Source organism: Mesoplodon densirostris, chromosome 9 (assembly GCF_025265405.1).
Source record: "Mesoplodon densirostris isolate mMesDen1 chromosome 9, mMesDen1 primary haplotype, whole genome shotgun sequence".
Taxonomy (NCBI): Eukaryota; Metazoa; Chordata; class Mammalia; order Artiodactyla; family Ziphiidae; genus Mesoplodon; species Mesoplodon densirostris.
The window spans coordinates 94,084,845-94,102,294 of NC_082669.1; the positions used below are offsets into that span (position 1 = coordinate 94,084,845).

Here is a 17,450-nt window from a genome sequence, read left to right on the forward strand (position 1 = left end):
TCTAATGCTGGTAAAATGCTCAGCCAATTGCTGTAAAGGCCAGTCTAGCTGAGAGAAGAGGGCACCCTCTTTGGAAAACTGAAGAGAAAATGAAGTTGTATGTGAAACAGGGACAACCCGCCTCCAGCAATTTTGTTCCCAAAACACTATTCGAAACCCACTCCAACAAAAGGATAAATAGTCAAATTTTGTATCACTAAGCACAGTCACAACTATTATTATTAGCTAGTTAGACACAGAATTGTCTAACTAGAATTGTCTAACTAGACACAGAATTGTCTAACACAGAATTGTCTTGAGAAAAGAATCTCCGTCAGTCTCACTTCTGAATAAAGACGGCCCTGTATTTTTTACTTCAACTACTCTGTAACCTCAAAAGAAATATCAAGAGTGGAAGGGGCCTTCTCCGTGAGGCCAGGCTCATCTTTCTGGTTTAAGTCACCTTGGTCCGCACAGGAAGCACAACAGACAGCCTCAGCACCCACCCCACCCACCTGGCACTGCACTCTCCCTAGGTAACAGCGATCCATGTTCATGCCTCTCTGACACTATTCACCAGCTAAAACTCCATTCCTTGGCAGATGTTTTATTTCTAGCATTCCCTATGAAATCATGCTAAAGAAAAAACAAACTCTAATAAAAACACATTGATCTGAAAACCACACTAAGCAAGTATACTGGATTTCACTTCACTTTAATTTTCACCTTAAACATAAAATGAGATGGCAGAAACAAGTACCAAAAGAGCAAATGATGTGAAATTCGGTATGATTTTACCTACTGTCGCTTTATGGTAACTCCTATTCATTCCCTTGATATTTCCCATCTCTTAGAAGTTAAATCACAGACATACTTTAGGAAGTAAAAATTACCATTCAGAACTCACATCAACGACAAAAATAAAACAAACGAATGGAGTTGCAAAATGAAAAAGCATTAAAAAGTACTTTTCAGGAGTTTACTATGCACGCCACAGTGTGAGGACAAGGAAGCAGCCCAGGAGACAGAGGAGAACAGGGAGGCCTTGCTCTTGAGGAGGCTGCCGGAACGCAGTTCCAACGATTCCAACAAAAGCATTCAGGCCCGTGTGGTCCTCTCACTCTCTATGCCACTTAATTTGTTATTTTTAGTATTGAAGACTTTAACATATAACTTATGTCATCCAAATGAAAAAATGCATCATATTCAATTATAACCATGTATGGAGTATCTCCGTATGCCAGGTATTTTATTTCATTTAATCCTCACAAAAATCCCACAGAGTAGTTGTTCTTCACCTTTCAGAGGTGAAGAAACCAAAGCTGAGAGAAGTTAAACTGCTCGAAATCACGTAGGAAAACACGTGGTGGCGTCTGTATTCTACACTTGCGACTCCAGAAACCATGCGCAAGTCACTATACTACATGGTCTTGATTGTGTGAACTAAAACGCTCAGCCAAAGCCCCCCAAAGGAATGTTCCATGTTCTGGTTCAAATATTAATACACACGTCTAGGTTTTCCTCCCTCCCTTGACGAAACCCTTCCTTCTTCCATCCATTTATGCAGGACATAACTCAACTGGCCCTAATGCGGTTGCAAACACAAACACAGGTACTGATATCACATGGCAACAAGCGGCTGGCTGACAGGCGATGCAGAATGCGCTTCCACGCTCTTCTTTTTCCACTCACAGACTCCTGAGGTCGAGAAATACTGCTACAGTGCTATTCCAAAGGTACAAATCTGCGTATAAAATTACATTAAGTGAAGAAGGATAAACTAAAGATTATAGTCACACTGAGTATGAGTACAAAACACCGTGTATAACACTGTACAAAAATTCAAAGAGGCTTGTGTTAGGTCTTTCTCCCTCTAGAGTTACTACAGCTGAGAAGGTAATAAATTACTGTTTAAGTTGCTTTGCAAAGGTATGAACGCCTATGCTGAGCCCCAAAGTTAGTAGTTACAGAGGTGGCAACCCTCCCAAACCCCTTCACTAATCCGCAACGTAATTCTTAGTGAGGAGGAAAAGGAACTGCGAAGTTGGAGTGAGGAGGACGTGCGCTCACCAGGCTTTTGAAATGGACCGTTTACTATGGGGCAGCCTTTCCCGAAAAACACGATGGCGTGGAAGCAGATCAAGAGAAAGGAACTGCAACATTAACTACAGCTAAGCACATCCTGGGCAAACTGCCTCCGCGTTACACCCATGTTTAACAACATAAGAACTTTGAAATGCCTAGGTAAACCACACCTACCTACACAAAGAAAACTATTTCCACTATGTTAACAACCATTTCTAAATTTCAATTATATTACAGGCCTGAGGAACTGAGGCTTTTAAATTATGCAGTATTAGTCACTGACATAGTGCTCCAATCCCACGCAGCACGTACCATGTTAGCTAAACCAACAAAATGAATAATTTAACTCCCAGCCAGCAGGAATTCACTATGCCACCTTCATTATTTACCTCACAACACCCATTCCTCTCATTTTTGAAATAACAGCTGTAGGTGTTCAAGATGACCCCACCGGCTACTTACATAGATTCTGATCCACGTATCATAGGAAAATTAATCTATCCCCTATTCAAGGTAATCAAGGATGAAACATCAACCTTGGCTCTTACTGGTCTTCCTCATTAAATTCTAACTCATCAAATGTCAATAATCACTAATGCATAATATAATCAATAAAACCATACTTCAGATAAAGCTCATCTGCTTTGTTATTTCCACTGCACAAAAAAAAAAACAATGTATCTCCTCAGCAACTGTGTATTTTCACACTTTTTGCTATCTGAATTTTCCTTCTTGCACCAGAAAAGGGATTTCTTTTCTTTTTTTAAAAAGGAACAATTTTGGACACAAAAATGCTTCTATCATTTTCCTCCCTGGGAAGAATTTTATGGCTTCTCACTGTAACTAACAGGGTTGTGAAAAGCAGCAAGAAACCAGATGTGTTCATGGCAATCCAGAACAAATTTTGTCACAGAGACCAAGACTTGAACTCAATCACTCTTTTACACTCAGCCGAATATCAAAGGTTTCCCAGTTAATCCACAGTTCACAGGAGGCCCATCTAGCTTCGATTTTGCAGAGACATAGCCATCATGGAGATGTGAAAAACAGTCCCTGAATCAGATACTGCAGTTTTATAAGCAGCTAGAATTGTACTAACTCATATTCAACTCCTAGTTAAAATAATTTTGAGATAAATAAATACTGTCAAGGAAGAAAAATGTCAGAGATAACGATAAATTTCATTAAGATATATAGCAGATGTTACATGGAAGATGAATATTCATTCATTCCATCTGGCTTCTACTGCAATCCATTTTATCTTTACAGTGATTTCCAAATATCCCAACTTAAAATGCTTACACTGTACAAAAATTCAACGACAACACATTTGTGGTGCAAACAGTTTGTCATTTTTTGCTTAGTTCGACATGACTAAGTTTGTTAATGTATTTTGACAGACTTGCATAATATCCTAAAATGTTTTGAACAATGAAGTTTAGGCCGCAATGCAATATTAATGAGTGAATAATGTTCTTGAATATAAGGTTTAATATTTAATGATTCAGAGTGCTGCCTGGATTTGATGTAGAAGAAAAATGTGGTTGGGAATCACTGGATTTATCAGGGGGCCTGCGCAAAAAACTACGGACTCCAGGCAAACCTTTAACCTAAACTTTGAGCTGGGGTCTCAAGGTGTGAAATTGATGCTTCGCCAACTGAATTTCTAGTGCCTATCAGTATTCACAATATCACACCATTTATCAAGTGTCATTAACCAGAATTTTTAAATTACTAGGAACTCACAGGTCTGTGTCAAGAAGTGAAAAAAAAAAAGGAGAGTTAGTGTAAAAATAACATTGTGTGGTCTACATTCAAATGCATTTAGGAATCAAATCTGCCAGCTGCATCAACATGCCACTTTGATTATTCAGTAGCAAGTTCAGATCAAATTATGACTTATCTCCATATCTTCTATAAAGAGAAGTCCCTGATCTAAAAAACTTCACAGAGAAATTGGTTCAATGTGTCCATCTAATCCAATGAATGGATAATCTGCACCCATTATAGGACTTGCCTCATTTGCAAACAATACTATGTCTTAAAAATAAGCATAAAAAGAGCAACAAGAGCAGGATTTACTGAAATCAGTTAAATAATACTCAAAACCACAGAGGTATGAAGAAAGGACTGTAAAGCCCTCCTAACTGGAATGTTAACATTACTGTGGTTTTAAAACAGAACACCAAAGGATGAAAATAATGCCCAATTTCCAACATTCATCTGCATTTACAGTTCACAACAGCCATGTCAATAATCACTAAAAAATCTAGGTTAAGATTTGACTCTGCCACATACTGAATTTCTCAATATAACCTCTCTAAGCTGCTGGTTTTCTCATAGGAAGATGGGCATAGTAACGCCTTATGTCACACGATTGTTATAGAATCAAATTAAATAATATTGGTAAGCACTAGGTCAAACAAAAAGCATTAATACCAATGTGAGTAAACAAAGAAAAACCTGGGTAACATTTACCGAGCACCTGCAATGCTCTTGGGAAGGGCCTGCACATAACACATCACTGACATGATCACCATGGTGGTTAGAACACAAAGAACAGGCAATGGCAATCTTTGTTGCCTCATTTAGTTCCTACAGTAAAGGAGAAAAATAAGCACAAAATAATAGAAGAATCTACACAAATATACGGGTGAAATATTTTCTCACCTAAACTTCTATTTAACGTCATATTTTGATAGTTTACAAAGTATCTTCATTTGGAAAAAAGACAAAGTAACAGTGATACTCAACGCTCTATTAATCAATTTGATATAACATGTTTTAATCACTGATTAAAGTATTTATTGAGCATTTATTATGTGCTTAGTGTACAAAGCATTGTTTTAAAAATAAAATCAGTGATTCCACCATCAACCACAGTTAACATCCCTTCCTTTATATCATGACATTTAAATAATGCTATTAAGTTCACTCTATTCCATTTTTACCAGATCAGCAATTGTATCACCAATTATTTCAAAAAGAAATAAAACTGCTTTCAAATATATACTGTAGAAAACCTGAAAAGTTTGCCAATGATAGATAATAGTCTTAGTTCACTGTAAGATCTTAATTACCACCACTGTCAGGGAGAGTCCCTTTTTTCTGTTAAACCATTTAAAAGAACTGATGCTACAAATTCAATGAAAACTAATTAATTTCTCCTAAGCACTGGTCCTGATGCTCCTGCAGGTAATGATGGTGTCTCTTTAAGGGAACACAGGCTCAGTAATTAGACTTTACTCAAGTGTGAATAACTGAGACAAAAAGGCAGGTATTCACTTGGTATTTTTCTACACACCCCAATCCAAAAATATATACTAAGTTACATCAGCTTTTATGATTATTCTCTAGTTTACAATGTACTTAAGGGCAGAACAGAATGCTTAGTAAAATGACAGGAAGAATACACAAGAAACTGTTAATGATGCTTACCACTGGGGAGCAAGATGGGGTACTGGGCTTATTTTTTTTCAGTTTTGCGATGTTGACATTTTTACGCAAATACATTATGTTTGAATAAAATATGTTAGAGCAGCACTGACTATTAGAAATATAATGCAAACTAAAAACATAGTTTTAAATTTTCTAAAAGCCACATCAAAAAAAGTAAGAAAGAACCAAGTCAAATTAATTTTAACAACGTGTAATATTTTATTTAGCCCAATATATCCAAAATATTGTCATTGCCACATGTAATCAATACAAATTATTAAAGAGATATTTTGTATTTTTTTCATATTGAGTTTTTGCAACCTGGTGGGTATTTTACACTTAGAGCAGATACCAATTTGGACCAATCACACTTCAAGTGCTTAACAGTACAGAGCTACAAAAAGTTTCAAAGGCATATCTAGGCATAAGTTAGGTATTTTTCTTCCTAAATTTCAAAGCAGTAAGGAGGTGCTCATTAAAAGCTTCTCTCTTATCAGTTCTCAGCTCATGGCATGCTACTCTCTCACTGTTGATTTCTTAGATCTTTATCCAACCCATGCATGTTATTTACCTTCTTGGTACATAAATACAAATTCATAAAATTACATATTTCATGTGCAATGCCACTGACTGTTTTCATTTCAGGGCTTTAACTAAGTGAGTAGAAGTGGCTACTGCTAATCACTTGGATTTCCTTTCAGAATATCTTTAAAAAGCCAAACACAATTACATCCCTTTCCCACATACATAACACTGTAATATTCCAGCAGTGGAGACCCATGGACTTTACAGAGGGTCTCCCAGCCCTTGAAAATGATTTTCTCAGCAAGCAAAAAAAAAAAAAAAAAAGTGAAGGCACCAATACATAAGGACAACCATCAATTTTAGAACTTATATTACCTAAAAGGAATATTTCTCAAATTAAAAGCTATGTTAACTTTTTAAAATCACTTGTTACTCTAAAAAGAAAAAAAAAAATTCTCATTTCTCCCATTTAGCACTTTAGGAACTAGACCTGGGCACACCCTTGGAAAAAGACAAACAATGGCTCATGCAAAAGAGAACAAGTTCATGTAGCTTCCTTTAGCTTATTTTCCCTGTATTTTCACCAATATAAAGATTTTCTACACTCCTTAGAAAGGATAAAGGCAAGAAGAAATGAGAAAGGGCATTTGAAGAAAACACAGTATAACTAGAGAATAACTAATTCTCTGAAATGGATGGATGGATGGATAGATGGATAAGACAAACAAATTTATGGAGCATTTACTATGATTCTGTGTGAGTCACTGAGCTAACAAGTTTACATGGAATATCCCATTTAATCCTCAAAATAACCCTGAAGATAACCCAAGGTGGGTGTTATTACTGTCCTCCATCTAACAGATGAGTAAACTGATCCTTGAAGAAGTTAAGTAATTACTAATGTGGTCTCCAAGCTAGTAACCCTTAAAGCTGGAATTCAAACCCAAGCAGTCTGACCTTTGAGACCACACTCTTAACCATCATACTCTACTGCTCTTCAGTTCAAAGAGAGAAAGGAGTTCTCTGTAAGAATAAGCATTTTGTATTGAAAGTTTAATGTGTGCCAGGTACTCTATACACGTTATCTTATTTAATCTTCATTTAAAAACAAGCTCATCAGGTAAGTATTCCTATTAACCCAATTTCATAACTAAGGAGACTGAGGTGTAGAAGGGTGAGTTACCTACTCAGGATCACAGATCATTAAGAGGCAAAGCCAGCATTCGGATCAGATCTCTACTCCAAAGACAATGTTTGGTCCTTATTTTTCTCCCCTCATAATTTAGGTGGGTTTGTAATTAGTATAATGGTAGAAATCCATGATGATTAGGCTTTCCTGCTACTAGAATAATTTTATTTGTAGTACCTAACAATTCACAAAAAGCATGCTTTATATAGAGATAAGCTGGATGAAGGTAAGCACTACCAAAGAAAGACCACTCATATAAGACTACTAGAGGCTACAACACTAATTTCTAAATCATTTTTAGCTTACTTTAATAGAATTAACTCAGAATGAGAGTACTATTTAAATAGGGACACATTTACAAATTTTTTCTTTTCAACTATCTACAGAACCCTCATTAAAACTGCTCTTCCATTTAATGTCGCATAATAATGATGCCTCCGGAACTCTTTATATACAATACACTCACACTGGCAGTAAATGTTGCAATGATATTACCTTACCATTCATTTAAATAGTGATTGCACAAGAATGAAAATGAAAATGAGTGACACTGCTATAAGTTTCATTATGGTTTCCAAGATGAAATAACTAATTCACTGAAAAATAAAACACATATTTGAATTTCTAGGAGTTGCCGTAGGTTCACATACCTGGGAATGGGGTGAAAAAAGAAGTAACCAATGAGATCAATTCAGATAGTTTTTGAAAAATCAATTCTAAAAGCATTAAGGATCTATGTATTAAAATTAATCACGATAATCCTCAGAAAGCAGATTCTCGAGTAAGATAAATCTTCATAGACAATATACAACATGATTTGCAGAAGACAGTTAGAACTTGAAACTCCCATTATTGCCAATTCTTAAAAATTCCTTTAAGACCCACGTTTACAGGGCTAAAGGAGTACAGAATTGGCAAACATGCTCCTAAAATAGCCAGAGACCTGTTTGCTTTTAAAGAAAAATGGGCTTCAAATGGTAAATTAACCTCTCTGAGTTTGGGTCATTCCAATGGGAAGACAAAATAAAGCTTTTTTTTTTTTTTTTGCGGTACGCGGGCCTCTCACTGTTGTGGCCTCTCCCGTTGCGGAGCACAGGCTCCGGACGCGCAGGCTCAGTGGCCATGGCTCACGGGCCCAGCCGCTCCGCGGCATGTGGGATCCTCCCAGACCGGGGCACGAACCCGTGTCCCCTGCATTGGCAGGCGGACTCTCAACCACTGCGCCACCAGGGAAGCCCAGCATTATTTTTTAAAAGCAAAGTTAAGAATAACAAATACCACCACAGAGGTTTTTTTTTTTTTAATCTGTGTGAGATACATAAAACTAGTTAAATAACTCACATAGCTCAAGAATTTAACAACTGAGGGAATGATCATTTTGTCAGTGTCCTGTATATATGACAGTGAAGAGGTACCACGTGGCTGTAAAGACCAATTTCACTTCCTTCCTTACCACGAGAAGGCACTATAATCTGAAGTTCCTTGTCACGTTCAAATGTAGATAGTCTTCTGTTTTATACTTGCGGAGGCTCAGTGCTTCAACTCAAGATCTTGCCCATAGTAATCTGCTACTTTAAGTGGCTACTCTTTGGCCCATTTGTTTTACTATTACAAATGTACCGACTTAGCTAAAAATAGATGAATAAGGACGTATGACATCATTTTTACAAATCAATTAAATCCTAGCCTTAACCCTTTTTATACTTCAAGCCACAATCATTGAAGAATCCTAATGAAAATAACTTCCATCAGAAAATCAACACTTAGAATTTTGGACCTAGAAGATACTTTAAAGATTTAATAGGAGAATTCATTCACCTGCTGAGGAAAAACTATAAAACAATACCATACCCATCAATTTACATAGATATATCTATCAATCAGTCTATTCATCTATTATGGATTGAATTGTGTCCCTCCCAAAATTCATATGTTGAAGCCTTAACCTCTATTACCTTAGAAGGTACCCTAGTACCTTAGAAGGTTATTGATAATAATCCAAAATGATCTGACAAGTATTTACTAGGTGCCTAAACTCTCATGGCACTCACTCAGGGACAAAAAGACTACACACTCCATCCTACTAAACACTGCTAAAACTAATGAAAATACTAGCTAAATAAACAGACATAATAAGGCATGGTCACCTGGGCATAATGCAACTCAGCACTGGTTTTATTACTATAGTCCCAAAATGTGCAACAATGAGACAAAAGCAGAGACTCATACTGGTAGTGAGTTAACTAGCACAATTTCTTGAAGGTAATTTGGCAACAATAATATTCTGTATAACCTTTGACCTAGTAATTTCACTTATAAAAATTTACCCTAAGGAAATAATACTGGATATGTGTAAATTTAATAACAAGGATATTCAAAGCAGTGTGTTCATAATAGTGACATATTTTGAACCATTTATTTGGAAGCCTCAAGGTCTTATATAAAAGTGAACTACCATGAAATTACCTATTGACAAAACATGTCCATGATATAGTTTAATGATAAAAATAAAGCAGTTCAGAAAAATAGGGACAATATGACACCCACTTCTGTTATTTTCCCCCTTCATATGTGTGCCTGTGTACCAAAATATTTAAAACGATTCTGTGTGAATTAGTAGGATTATGGCCATTTTCAGCTTCTTTATTTTGTTTAGCTGCATATCTCTAATTTTCTATACAGTGTATGTTGTCTTTGTAATTAGAAGAAGCACTTCTTGTTACAATACTATCATGTGCCTTATGATTTTTGCTTTTATCCATAGATATTCTTAGTTACTAAGAAAATACTATGGATGAGCTTATGTTAGAACACAGAAAAGCAGGCCAGGCTGCAATAAAAAATCAACTATGGGACAAGGTAAGAGAAAAAAGCAGAAACATGCTAGAAGTAGTCAGGGCAGCGTCGATGCTCACAAACAATTCCCCTTATAGAGTGCCTGAGAGCCATAAGAAGGTGGCTGTCCCACAGCTGCTAACTCCAGACCCCTGCAGCATTTAAAGACTCAAAGATAGGGGAAATTTGTAACTCTCTGGACCTCCTTAGGGACCCCGAGCTGTACCTCTGTTGAGCCCTCTCTCTGCAATGCTACAATACATATCTCCCAATGTTCTGATTCTTTTAGTTTCTTGATTAATTTATTTGCCCTTTCAAAATGTCCTCTAATTCATTACAGCCTTCCTGGAATTGCTGTCTGGCTTCTCAACATGTGATATCAGATGTCCCATAAACAACAGGACTATTATATTAAAGCCGTGAATTAGATCCAAGCATCCTATTTCTCCCCAAGCCTATTAACTTGATGTTCTACAGGCAGAATCTCACTTAATTTGCCATTTACAGGATAACCTTTCCAGGTGTATCTTTCAAATCCTTCCTGCTGTTCTGGATACCTCTTAATATCTGTATGTTGGGAAAAATCATCTGAATGAGGTAAGAAAATTAATCCTGGTTTTTTCCTAATGGAAGAAAACTGGAGGAGGTGAGCACACAGCGCCATCAATTCATGACTGGACAAAACTCTTAAGAGGACTGCCTTCCTAAGGCAAGTGCAAATGGCCCCTCACTGTGAAAAGCAATGAATATTTCTGTCTTTGAAATGACCCGATTGGGTGGTCAGAAGGGTCAGGTACGGAGATTACCTTTTCTTCGACATTTTGCATTAGTTATACAGTAAAAGACAACTGTCTTCAGGCACAGAACTGTCACCAAACGTTCCCAGACGCGGCAGTTTAGACTACTGATGGTTTGCAGGATTAGGAGAAAAAAAAAAAAAAAATCAAAATGAAGACTCTTCTGTCTTCTACACATGTGCAGAAAAGCAAGAAATTCTAATTCGAGGGGTGGAGGGGCACACACATATGTAACAGCAAGGTTAAGCATATTTTCAATGAAAGGAGATTTAAAAATCACTTTCCCACCTTTATAACATCTCTCAGTAACATACTGAGAAAGAATGATGTACGTTAAATACATAAAGATAACACTAGTCAGACATAAAAAATGCTGAAGACAAATTTAAATGACCATCATAATAAAGAATCTGTTCTTTGCTTTTTGTACTCCCCCTAGGATTCTGTCAGTAAACTAGAATAAACATGTTATTAAAAGAGAATCAATAGAAGGCTTTAAAAATATACACTACCACAAAAGGTCAAGCCCTGGGATCGATTTTAATATAACATTTTGTGCAGCTTCCCAAAGGGTTCTTTTCTAATATTGTTCTTCATTTTTCTCTCACTTTGTTCCCTGACTGGTGAATGTGTTGTTCTTGTCTGCAAACGGCTGTCTAAGGCTGAGTTTGCTGAGTGTGTGTCATTCCTATGAAAAGCTGCTAGAAAACGGGGGAAAAAAAAAAACCTCAAAGAACATTTAAAGGTAGTGGGAGGATATATACAAGAGAGGATGAAGCACAAGGCAATGTTCAACTCACAAACTGTACAGGAACACTGAAACTCAGAACAATCTGCCATCACAGGCCGCCCTGGGCTTTTGCCTCCCCTGGTACCTTGGGCAAGCACTGATTCCTGGGAGGCAGGAAGGCCAAAGAAAGCGGAGTAAGTTCAGGTTTCAACCAAAAATTCTCACCACACCAGGTAACGGATGCAGATTTTCAATATACAAATCCATGTGACTCCTGGTTCCTCTTGAACTTAAAGGATCAAATGTTCAAAGGAAAAGTGGATGCCATCGACAGGACTCATGGGAACTAATCAGAGGTACAGGCTTCCTGACTTCTGTCCCAACTTTCAAGACTCAAAGACAGATAAATCACATTTTGATCCAGTCTCATATAAATATGAACGCACGGGCTTCCCTGGTGGCGTAGTGGTTAAGAATCCGCCTGCCAATGCAGGGGACTCGGGTTCGAGCCCTGGTCCGGGAAAATCCCACATGCCACGGAGCAACTAAGCCCGTGCACCACAACTACGGAAGGCCATGAGTCCAGAGCCTGTGTTGCGCAACAAGAGAAGCCACCGCAGTGAGAAGCCCACGCACCGCAACGAAGAGTAGCCCCCGCTCGCCACAGCTGGAGAAAGCCCGTGCACAGCAACAAAGACCCAACACAGCCAAAAATAACTAACTAACTAACTAACTAACTAACTAAGTAAGTAAGAAAGAAAGAAAGAATGCAGGAACTTCCCTGGTGGTCCAGTGAGTAAGACTCCGTGTTCCCAATGCAGGGGGCCAGGGTTCAATCCCTGGTCAGGTAACTAGATCCTGCATGCCTCAACAAAGATCCTGCATGCCGCAACTAAGACGTGATGCAGCCAAAATAAATAAATATTTTTTAAATAAATAAATAAATATAAATAAATAAATAGAGAGATGGGTAGATAAATAAATAAATAAATATGAATGCATGGCACAGTATATATTCTACATGTTCCTAGTTACAAATTCTATGTTTTTGGTTGCCAATAAAAACAGTCCAAAGCCCAGATTATATTCTCATAATGTCAGTTTTTTACTTTCAGACAACACTAAGCAACCGTCTCAGGACAAGACAGAAAAATAGATTATTTCTGCCTAAGTCACCAGAAACCAGAGAAACTGTTGCCTCTGGAGTTAAAAATGCAGTCCCCCTATCAAAAATGGATGCCAACTAAGCCTGCTAGAAGGGAAGATGTGAACTGCAGCTGCTCCCTAAGAACCAAGAAAGCTTGAAGTGTTGGGAAAGATGCGTGGGCTTGGAGTAAAAGAGAACTGGGCTTAAATCCTGAGGCTGGCTTTGGTCAGTAGCACAGCCTTGGGCCAGGGATTTAGCCTCTCCCAATGGCATTCTGATTGTAAAATAAACCCACAAAGAGCAGAGCTACCACAGCCATTTCTCCTCAGTTGCGAGGGTGTGTGGGGGGCGGGTATTTTGGGTCTGGGGGAATGTAATGTGAGGGGCATCATCCTGCAGGCTACCTACCACCTAGGCTAAGGCAGGCCTCGTCAGAAGGCTCTTGGCAAGTTCAGAGCTAGTGTATACAAACGTACCAGCACAGCACCTGGTAAACAGTAGGCTATCATTCAATGGTAGCTGCTGTAGTCATATGATGCTCCTGCCTCTTTTTCCTTTTTGGACAAAGTCTATCCCATTTTAATCTATTTACCACAACCATAAAGTACTGTTGTAATTTAGTGATGCATTCTTGTTGGCACTTACTATATGACAACGAGTTTTGCCCTCAGAGACCTTTATACTGCAGTTGGAGGAGACAGTCAATAAACAGATAAAGTGCTAAAGAAACAAGGCAGAGAAAGGACAGCTACAGTGAGAGGACAGGAAAGAGAATGACTAACCAAAGCAATCTGGGAAAGCCTCTCTGCGGGGTTATTTGAGAAGAACCCTAAATAGTAAGAGGGAGTCAGCCATGCAAAATATGAAATACAAGTATTCTAGGCAAAGAACTATGAAGGCACAAACAGGTTTGGCAGCTGTTACAGCTGAAATGTAAAATGGGAGGGTGGGAAGAGATGAGGCCCAAGTGTATAAAGATAAAGGGCAGCAGAGGACCAGAAGATCAAGGGAAAGATCTGGATTTTATGCTAGATCTAATGAAATGCCATTAAAGGATTTTAAGCAAATAAACTGCCATGATTCCAAATGCATTTTTTAAAGCACACTAACACTGCTTTGTGGAGAGCAGGATCTGGGGGACAGGACTGGCTCCCTGCAAGGAGACTTTACAGTAGCTCAAGTGAGAAATGATAATGACTTAGACCAGGGTTTCTCATTCACGGCACTACTGACATTTGGACCAAACAATTCTTTGCTGTGGGGGGCTGCCCTGTGTTGGAGGATGTTTAATAGCATCCCTGGCCTCTACCCACGAGACAGATGCCAGAAGCATCCTCCAAGTGGTGACAACCTTAAAGGTCTCCAGATGTGGCCAAATGACCCGTGGAGGCAGCGTTGGGGTGAGGGGGCAAAATCCCCCTCAGTTGAGAACCAGTTGGCTTAGACTAAGTAAGGAAAGAAATGCGTGAGAGTCATGAATTTGAAATATATTTTAAAAGCAGAAACATAAAGGCAAGAAGGAGGAAGCAAGAATAATCAATAACCAAAGTTCTGATGTTACTCTCAATTTGTTAGACTAAGTTGTCAATAGTTTGAGGAAAGTGCTTTCTAAGTCAAATCTACCTGGGGCTGTACAAACAAGTTAAGTTACAGAAACTCACTTGGACAATAGTTTGGGCTCCTTTTCTTTAAGTCTATAAAAACTGAATTGTACAGCTGACAGGTATATTCATAAAGAAATATACAATTTCCAAGATTTTAGAGCAAAATCCACAGAAATATTAACTTTCACCCACTATTTGACAGTATTTTGACAGTTTTATTTCAAAATATAGTCATGTGAATTAAAAAAACAAAAATACCCCAAAAATCCCTTCATTGTGAATTCTTTTCAAAACTAAATTCCTTATTTAGTGAGCTCCACAATCAAGGCAAAATTGTACTAAAACCTGAAAAACATATATCTTCAGTAAAACACACCAAAAGAGCCTTAGATACAGCATTCATACTAACATATAATATAGGTGGCCTCCCTTTTGGACCAGAAAACAATTTAGCCTCTGAGATACAGTCTAGCAGAGTGATGATGAGTGTGGCTTCAGGTTCCAGACTGCCTGGGTTCAAATCCCAACTCCTCTATTTTCTGGGTATGTGAATAGAAGCAAGTATGAACCTGTGTTTCAGCCACCGCGTCTATGAAGCGAGGGTACCAGCAGATCAGAACCTGCCTCACAGGGTTGCTGTGAGGATTAAATGATCATTACGTGCAAAGTGTAGGACCAGTGCCTGGGACAAAGAAAGTGTTCAAAAACTGTTAGCTATTACTACTACTTATTAATGCTTATTATTAAATGTTATTGCTATTAGTATTACTTCTTAGGTAAAGTCTTCTTAAATAGTGTATATCATCAGATTTTAAGTCTACTCAAGATCTGCTTATTCTGCACATAGGGAGAGGACCACACTATATGATTGGGTGGGGGAAAAAAACAAGTTATACAACATTATTACTTCAATCTCATTTTGTTTAAGAAACAAACTATACAAAACACTGTTAAGAATACATTTCCCTTAGGGTAAAATATGTGAATGATTTTAAGGGGGAAGATCAGGGTAACGGAGGAGAAGGGGTAAGATGACTTTTTATGCTTGTATATTATCTGAATTTCTTTGAAATGTATTTCTTTTGTAATTTTTTAAAATAAAGCAACATTATCCATGTTTTCAGTAGTTTGAGGAATGACCTTTCTAGATCAAACCTACCACATTCTGTAGCAATAATGAAAATTGCAGAAACTGTTGGGTAATGGTTTTTAAATTAATAGACATTTCCCATATTAAATTAGTGGTTTCGGGCTTCCCTGGTGGCGCAGTGGTTGAGAGTCCGCCTGCCGATGCAGGGGACACGGGTTCGTGCCCCAGTCCGGGAATATCCCACATGCCGCGGAGCGGCTGGGCCTGTGAGCCATGGCCGCTGGGCCTGTGCGTCCGGAGCCTGTGCTCCCCAACTGGAGAGGCCACAGCGGCGAGAGGCCCGCGTACCACAAAAAAAAAAAAAAAAAAAGAGAGAGAAAATAAATTAGTGGTTTCAAGTGACTTTTTTGGTTTTGTTTTGATTTGGTTTGGTTTTAATCCATCAACCTATCAGGAAAGCAAAACTGTAATCTATGGATTTTTTTAAGGGATTTTTGTTTTACTCTAATAATCATTCACAAAATGGCACCAGGAAATGAAGAATTTAAGAGATCTATTCTAAGAAGTTGTGAAGGAACTCAAACTTAAATCATTAACTGAAACATTTATAGGATTAACCTCTTTTTTATACTTTATACTTGATGCCAAAAATCACACTAAAATCATTTTAATGGAATAACTTGAAAATTTTCCAAATGAACTGTTTTTTTTTTTGTTTTTTTTTTTTGCAGTACACGGGCCTTTCACTGTTGTGGCCTCTCCCGTTGCGGAGCACAGGCTCTGGACGCGCAGGCCCAGCGGCCATGGCTCACGGGCCCAGCCGCTCCGCGGCATGTGGAATCTTCCCGGACCGGGGCACGAACCCGCGTCCCCTGCATCGGCAGGCGGACTCTCAACCACTGCGCCACCAGGGGAGCCCCCAAATGAACTGGTTTAAGCCTGGAGGAGCTACATAGTGTATGTGTAAGGAAACAACTGTAAATAGTATATAACTAATAAACTGCCCCTGTGCTAGCTGCACATTACTCAGTGGAGGAATTCCATATTTGAGTTCCAAAATCACACTGTCCCAGCAACTAGATTTTTTCATTGATTTAAAAACATGTCAGTTTGTGGACTAAATGTGACAACATCAAAATACTCTATCACATAAAAGGCAAATAACTAGTAACAAATACTACAAACCAAAACCCAACAAGTGAAGCAACACAACCAATACAAAATAAGAAAATGAGTCCAAGTTTCTTTTTTAAAAAAAGGCTAGGGCTTCCCTGGTGGCGCAGTGGTTGAGAGTCCACCTGCCGATGCAGGGGACGTGGGTTCGTGCCCCGGTCCGGGAGGATCCCGCGTGCCGCGGAGCAGCTGGGCCGCTGAGCCTGCGCATCCAGAGCCTGTGCTCCGCAGCGGGAGAGGCCACAACAGTGAGAGGCCCGCATACCGCAAAAAAAAAAAAAAAAAAAAAAAAAAAAGGCTAAGGATGAATACAGAAGGAGAAAATCCAAAATGATTTCCACTTCACGATCATCTTATTAAAGTAAGTGCTGTGCCTCTTTATTGCTTCCCACAGAGGGGAAGGGCCCGATTGCTCTGAGAACTCTGCAGAACACTGCTGGGCACGTGTGTGCCTCACTGACCGGAAGCAGCACTCGCCTCTAAAGTTCACGAGGCAGGGCCCCATCTGCTTCCACACAGCCCGCCCTGCTGTGCTATTAAGAAAAATGTCCCAATCTTAAGCTAACAAGAAATTCAAACTGCCACCATCACTGAAAACGTGGACACCAACGACATTTAATAGTAAGTTATAGCCAACGTGAATAAAGAATATTAACTTTAAACACACATTCTCAAAAGATTTTGGTAGTAAGATAAAGGAAGTTTTAAAAATATCATCCAGAGCAGCTGCACAGATCTAATAACCAGGAGCACACAATCGAGATCATTTCTAAAAGATCCTTTATTTGCTAATGGTTTAGAGGTGAAAGCCCAAGCAAATGTTTGTTACCTCTTCTCACAATTGTAAATGAAAAACTT

General features: G+C 38.6%; 1 protein-coding gene across 1 annotated transcript in view; it reads right to left on the reverse strand.

The window, feature by feature from the left end:
• The window catches only part of CHCHD3 (coiled-coil-helix-coiled-coil-helix domain containing 3), a 294,459-nt gene that overhangs the window by 203,544 nt on the left and 73,465 nt on the right, over positions 1–17,450 (reverse strand). The window lies entirely within an intron of this gene.